Source organism: Myotis lucifugus, unplaced genomic scaffold (genome assembly GCF_000147115.1).
Source record: "Myotis lucifugus unplaced genomic scaffold, Myoluc2.0 scaffold_1360, whole genome shotgun sequence".
Lineage (NCBI taxonomy): Eukaryota > Metazoa > Chordata > Mammalia > Chiroptera > Vespertilionidae > Myotis > Myotis lucifugus.
Window position 1 is genome coordinate 27,764 of NW_005872408.1, and position 7,406 is coordinate 35,169.

The window sequence follows — 7,406 nt, forward strand, 5'->3', positions numbered from 1 at the left end:
AGGAGCCCGCAGGTTGGGGGCTGCAGGTGTGGGCGCTCCTGCCCAGTAAGACACGTCTCACCCGCCAGTGTCCAGTGCGCTTCCAGCCAGATGACGTCACCCAGGGCAGGGCCGGGGCCGGGCAGGGTCCCTGGGGCCGGGTGCTGGGCGGGCCGGCATTCAGGCGGCAGTTCTCTCGGGAGCCAGTGGTTCTGGGGAAACAGGTGGCTGTGGCTTCATTAGGAAACGAGGGTGTTGAGGCCGGAGGATGATCGCATGACCCCACTGCAGCCAGCTGTACTCGGCACTAACAAGCTCCATGCGGCTGTTCCACACACGCGCCCGGCCTGCCCGTGTGCGGGCTCCCACCTTCTCCACCGCGAGACCTTCCAACTGGGCATCGCTGGGCGGGGCGGCCCCCCGAGCTGGGCTTGACTCACCCCACCTCCCTCTCCCCCTGGGCTGGGGGTGCAGAGCCCACACTCCACTGCCCATCCTGGCCCTCAGCTCGGTTGTTTTCCCACTCTGTTTCCATGGTGATAGTCACCCCCATTTCGTGCTGTGCATCCTGCAGTTTACCTGCTGCTAAAGGACTGGGGACCTGGCCCCTTGGTATCTTCCCATGCCCTTTCCTGGGGTCACAAAGGGCAAACAGCTCAGCAGCCCCACCCGCCAGACGAGGGTCCCAGGGGCCTTGCAGTGGTGGAGGCTGCAGGAGGCCCGTGGGCCCAGCCCGGGGCGCACAGGCCTCCGCTGGGATCTTCCTCGGTCCCAGCAGCTCTGGCGGCTCTGCCTGCCCTCAGCAGGCCCCCCACCAGGCCTGCAGCCTCACCTTCGGGTCCTGACCTAGCCCGGGAGCAACACCGGGCCCTGTCTCTTCCTGGCCGCCTCATCCACGGCAGTAGATGAAGGTCTGGGGGGGCACCCTCTCCCCAATTTCTGGGATTCCTTTTAGGTGGCCCTAGAGGCCACCCTGCGACGATGGTCAGGAAGAATGGTCACAGCCCAGGAGGAAGGCAGGTGGCCTGGCTGTCTGGGACCCGCAGGCCAGGCCTCCTTTCATCCAGAGCCCGGACTCGGGTCCCGGGCTGCGGCTGTGTGCCTACCCCTCGCTCTCGCCTGGGTGGTGGTCTCATGAGCAGGCACTTTTTTACCCAGTGGCATCGTTTATGCTGACAGATGCCGGTGGGGCCGCTCGCGGAGGGTGGGGAGCGGGGCCTGTGCTCTGTGTCCCCTGCACCAGCCTCACTTGGAGCAAGACTGCGCCACCCCTGCCCCGAGGCGGGACTCGCCAGATGCTGAGAAGGCGCTTATTCTCGCTAAGTGCTGTTTTGGCATCGCTGTTAATTGCAATTTATATTCTGCAGCATTTGACGAGGGAAAGGAACCCACCCTAACGGCCCCCGATCGGCAGGGCCGGGCTGTTAAGCAGCGGACCATATGCTGCCTGGTCAGCACCGGCGTGTGTGCGTGCGTGTCTGCGTGCGTGTCTGAGTCCACAGTGACGTGTGCGTGCATATGTGTCCCCAGCTCTGTGTATGATCAAGTGTCTGCATATGTGCACACTCGTGTGCAGGGTATGTGTGAGTGAGAGCCCGATGGGGTGGGAGGAGAGGGATAGAGGAAGGCGGGTCTGGCATTTATGCCTTTGTTAAAGGGAGACTCACCCCAAGGCCACCTCCTGCCACAGGCCTGCAGACGCTCCGAGGCAGCAGGAGCCTGAGGGACACAGAGACCCGCCCCTCCCTGCTCTGGGGCTTTCTCCTCTTCACCTGTCAGTGTCTGTCCCAGCCCCAGGAGGCCGACTGCGGACACCCCCTTTCATACAGCGGAGTTCTCTCCCCGCCTTTCAGCTGCCCTCCCGAGGGCAGGAGGGGCAGGCCCAGGGCCTCTGCTCCAGGCCTCGGAGGGTCAGTGGGCGCCCTGGCTGGGGAGGCGCAGCTCGGCAGGCTGGATGCCAAGGCCACACCCCCTTAATCACGAGGGGACAGAGAGGAGGCCTGGGCTGAAAGGTGGGAGGAGTGGGCCACGGGGTCTGAACCAGTGCATTTGCCCTGATCGTTCCAGGCCCGGAGGCCCTGCCCTGATGACCCCCTCGGGGCCTCATGGTGCTGGGGCAGCGCAGCCTCCCTCTGCCCTTTGCCTCGCTATTGGCTCCTTTAGGATTTGAGATTTGCTGAGACCTTGTAACCTTGTAAGGAAATAAGTTACTGGGTGAGGGAGCCTGGCCGTTGGCAGGGTTTCAGCCTAAAAAGTGAGGTGAGGGAGCCGTGGGTGGGGACGTGAGCACCCACAGTTCTCATGGCCTCGCCCGAGTCCTACAGGAAAGGGACAGGACTGTGAGGGAGGGCCCGGGGCCCCTCCGATGGTCACCAGTCCCATTTGCGTTGGGGATGCAGGATTCTAACTAGAAGTGTCGGGTCCACTGGGTGCGATGAACAAATAACCCCAGACATTTAAAAACAAAACAACTGTGGGTCTGACACAGGCCACAGTGTCATCGAAACGATCCACCTCCCAAGGCTTGGTGACAGTCACAGGGCAGGGCCCCTGCGGCGCTCCCCCAGGCCCCGTGGACCAGGGGACGCGGTGGCCACGGCCTGCTCGCCTGCCACGCTTGGTCACGGAGCTGAGGCCAGTGCCTGGCTAGTGGGTCGGAGGGAGGGGTGCTGCTGTGCTGACTCTGCCACGTCCTTAACGGGGAGCCGAGGCCCCTGCTGTGCTCACCTACGGGCGGTGCATCCCCACAGGTGGGTGCGCATCCGCACAGATGGGTGTGCATTCACACAGGTGGGTGCCCATCCCCACAGGTGGGTGCGCATCCACACAGATGGGTGTGCATTCACACAGATGGGTGCACATCCGCACAGGTGGGTGCGCATTCACACAGGTGGGTGCCCATCGGCACAGGTGGGTGCGCATTCACACAGGTGGGTGCGCATTCACACAGGTGGGTGCCCATCCGCACAGGTGGGTGCGCATTCACACAGGTGGGTGCCCATCGGCACAGGTGGGTGTGCACCCAACACGTGACGCCTTGCAGGCCTCGGGCTTTGCCAGCCCCGGCACCAGCCGTGCCTCCGACCACTGCCCATCAGAGTGTGACTGACCAGAAACAGTTGAGCCCAGTGAGTTCCTAAGGGGCTGGGTTAGCCGCGGGGGTCCCACGGTTTGTGTGTGACCAGGTGCTAAATGACTGACTGTGTCACCTGCCTTTCGATGCCAGACCGTGTCCTCTGGTGATGCCGCTCCTGAGTTTGTGTTTAAACTACATTTTGGTACTTTCATGTACATTTGTGGCATGTGGAGTCTCAAATAAAGTGGACGATTTAGAGAACCAGGCAGCTGTGTGGTCCTCTGGGCAGGGCACTACGACCTTTCCCGTCTCGGTGACCCCGGCCCAGCCCCGGAGGGTGGCCGAGGCATGCCCCTCACCCACTGCCCGTCACGTGTTGGGGCGGATGCTTTGCTTGGTCAGATCAGGGTCCTGGACGGAGGTGTGAGAGGCAAAGGGGACCAGATGCGAAACCTGAACACATCTGCACACTCACACCAAAGCCCTGGATCAGTTTTACACCAATTAGTTAACACAGCAATTCAGCTAAAGGCAAGGGTGTCCTTTCTGTTCATCCCAGGAAATCTGTGCAGTTCAGAGAAGAAGCAGGAGGAGAGAAAACAGCCGGTCTCCGCCGGCCAGAGTCCTCGCTGGTCCCGCTCCCGCCCTGAGGCCTTGTAGCTGCTGTGACTTACGGGCCTGCTTCACGCTCCCCTCCTCCCCCTTCCCCATGAAGGCATCTGGCCCTGTTCTTCCAGACCCGTCATGTTAATGGTGTGGCGATGCTGTCACACGCCCGCCCCCCGCCCCCCGCCCCGCCTGCTGTGGGGTAATTAGCTCCTCTCTAATTAGTCACTCTTCCAAGGAAAGTGCTCCCAGCATCCTGGTGCTGGAGCGTTTTTCTATTTCTAGAGTCATTTCCTTGGGTCTCAGGATGAGTGTTTGGCTGGGAGGCCCGAGGGGCAGAGCTGTAGTCGGGTGCGGGCTGGCGTCTGCCCGCAGAAGGAGCAGCTCCCACCGCTGAGCCACACCGGCCGGGGCTCCTTGGATCTCTTCCGTCTTGTCCAGAGCTTCCCATCCTTCCCTTTCTTTTCTGAACGGTTTCCGTTGGGAGAATTCCCCACGACCTGGGGTTTGCTGACTGCGTCCTGCGGGCCTCAGCACCTCGCTGTCCCGCCAATCAGTAACGACCCAGAGGTTTGATCAGACTTGGGCTCCAGCCTTCATTTTAAAAAGTATTTTACTTATTTATTAACTTTATAGAGAAAGGAAGGGAGAGAGAGAAGCATCGACTTGTTGTTCCACTTATCTGTGGCTTCATTGGCTGATTCCTGTATGTGCTCTGACTGGAACTGAACCCGGAACCTTGGCGCTTTGGGACAACGCTCACCAACTGAGCACCCGGCCCGGGCACAGCCTTTTTTTGTAAACATTATTCTTTTTTATTTTTATTTCACTAATTTTGTTTTAAATGTAATTTTTGGAGTAGGAGTACATTTGTGTGATCCCACAATGGGAACATACCGGGATACTCCTAGTGAGAAGTCCCGTTCTCCGCTGTCCCTCAGCCGCCCCTGCACGCGGTTCCTCCCAAGACTCAGTCATTCTTCTTGAATACACTCCCCAGGCTGCTGCCAGTCTCTGGTTAATTTCCAGAGTTCTGGAAAAGTTGATTCTGATAGTTTCTGTTGTTGTTGTTGCTTTTATTAAAGGGTGAATTTTCAAAGGGTCTTACCGGACTGTTTTTGTCCTGACCAGGCCATTTTGCCAGCTGTGTAATATTCCACTGGGTAGATGGATGACAACTTTTTTTTTTAAAGGGTTTTAGTTTGTTGTTTTAAAAAAAATTGTTTTGATTTCAGAGAGGAAGGGAGAGGGAGAGAGAGAGAAACATCAATGATGAGAGAGAATCATGGATCGGCTGCCTCCTGCACGCCCCACACTGGGGATTGAACTGCAACCCAGGCATGTGCCCTGACTGGGAATCAAACCGTGGCCTCCTGGTTCATAGGTCGACGCTCAACCACTGAGCCACGCTGGATGGGCGGATGACAACTTCTTTAACCCATTTTCTGTGGTTGGACATTTGGATTGTTGTCCGTATTTCATGATGACATACTGTGCTGCAAATTAATAACTCGCCGGTCGCATTTCACTCCTGAGCAAGTGTCTATAAAATAAATTCCTAGCAGTGGAGTTGCTGGGTCCAAGGGCATATACATTTATAATGTTGACGGATGCTGCTCAAATTGTCTTCCATGGGGCGGGGCGGGGACCAGTTCACATTCCCACAAACGTCCACGGGCCTTTGCTTCCCGGTCTTGCCAATAGAGGATGACCTGTAACTGTTGGATTTTGCCAGGCTGGTGGGTGAGAAATAGTATCTCATTGTAATTTTACCCAGCATTACTTCCAGGAAGAAATTTGAGCTCTTTTTTTCTCTCTCTCTTTGTGTGTGTTTTGTAATTTTTCTTTCTTTTTTTTGGTCCTTTTTTAAAATTGAGCTTCTTTTTATATATTTTAAAGGCCACGGGGATTTCCCCTTTTCTGTCATTTTCTTCTCGTTGATGTACAGACGCTCTGCGGGAGGGTGGCTAGGGCTTTATTTTTATGTAAGTCAGTGTGTGCTTCCCAGCGCTCTGCGTATCTCGCCGCCGCAGACCGGGGCCGCGAAGAGAGGCTTCTGTAGGCGCCCAAGAGGCTGCTCCTGCCCGAGGTCAAGGCCCGGGCCTGGCCCTGCGGGGGCCTTGCTGTCTGATGCAGGCTCGGGGACCGTGTGCCAGTGTCTCCCGGTTGGATTCGCGTTCCCCTCGCGGGTGCTGTCCTCCTCTGGGACTGGAGCCGTCTTCGCGTGCCCCTCAGTGCGGACGGCTTTGACGCTGGCCTCCGGGGAGTGTGCCCAGGGCCAGCCCTTCCAAACAGAACAGCCTACTTTTCTGCACGACTTGGACCTTGTTCGGACTCTCGCTGCTGCCGTCATCCTACTGAATTGGGCTTTTCAGTCCGTCTTCTTTTCCCCGTGAAATACTCATTTAAAAACATGACGCGTGTAGATAAACCAAAGGGAATAGCTTAACCGCAGGATCACTATCTCGGGCGTCGCTGCAGCCTCTCCCTGGACGTACACGTGTAGGTGTGGACCCCGGAACCCAGCGGGTCCTGCCCGGCCACGCTGCCAGGCCCGCGTCTACCGGGTGTGCGTTTCTGCCTCCGCGACCTTCCCGGCCGGCCGGGTCCGTGACAGCTTTCGTTTCCCCTGAGCCATTCGCTGACCCGAGGATCGGACACGCGGCGTCTCCAGCCTTTTGCCTGATGCACAGCAGGGCCGGGCAGCATCCCTATGGACGCAATGGGTGTGCGCCACGCTCGCTTCGGGGCGCAAGTGGGGGTGCAGAGTCACGGAGAACTGGGGGTGTCGGGCTCACGGCTGTGCTCGCCCCAGAAAGAACGGGCACCTCCCCCTGGTGAACGGATCATGGCTTTGCATCTGTCCCCTCCCCGACGGTCAGGTCCCCGGGAAGGTGTGGCCCGGCACAGGGTGGGGCCGGCCTGAGGTCCGGGGACCTGGGTTTACTCAAAGGAGGGGAGGAGACTCTTTAGTCCAATTTGGCTCCGCAGATCACTCGGGTCTGGAAAGTGTCTGGTGGTGGGAACTGTGTTCCTAAATGAGTTTAAAAATCTAAATGTGAGACCCACGGCGACAGGGAACAGGCCCCGGTGAGGAACGCACTCGCTCCATCTGGGGGACAGACCTTGCGGATCCCCTGCTCTGGAGGGCAGGGCGGTGCAGGGCCCAGCGCCCACTGGGGGGCCGCAGGCTCCGGGGTCCCTCACCCACCTGGGCCCGCCCTGTGCTTGCAATCTCGGCTCCCTCTGCGTCTCCCTGGCCCAGCGCAGTCGGTCCTGGGTCCTGTGCTGGTCCTGGGTCCTGCGCGTGGCTTGGGGTTGGACCTGCTGAGGTCATGTGCGCCATGTGGTCTTCTCAGATGACCTGGAGCCAGGGCTGCCGTCCCTGTCAGAGATGGGAAACCGAGGCCTGCCCCACCTGCTGGGCCGGGGACCGTGTGTCCAGCCCACGTCGCCTGCCGTGGCCCCAGCTCACAGAGGAGCCCCTTCCTGGACCCCCTCGCGGCTCCCAGCCAGGCCCTGCCTCCCCACCGCCCCTGCCAGGCCGGCAGGAGGTGGGGAGATGCCAGAGGGAAGGGGGGTGGAGGACAAGCAGAGCGGGCATTTATGGCGTAAACGCAGCGCTTGTCTGTGGAAGAAAAACATGTTCTTTGCACAAACAAGACTCTCAGCCCAGTTTCCCAGAAGCGCTATCTCAGAACACGCCTGCTTCCAAGGAAGAGAGAATACGGCCAGGGAGGGAGGC

General features: G+C 59.1%; 1 long non-coding RNA gene across 1 annotated transcript; it reads left to right on the top strand.

Moving 5' to 3' along the window:
- The first annotated feature begins 2,170 nt into the window (after positions 1–2,170).
- On the top strand, positions 2,171–3,319 carry LOC111824397. The gene is made up of 2 exons (XR_002827478.1): positions 2,171–2,769; positions 2,830–3,319. It is a non-coding gene; the product is annotated as an uncharacterized LOC111824397 (long non-coding RNA).
- Positions 3,320–7,406: the final 4,087 nt, after the last annotated feature.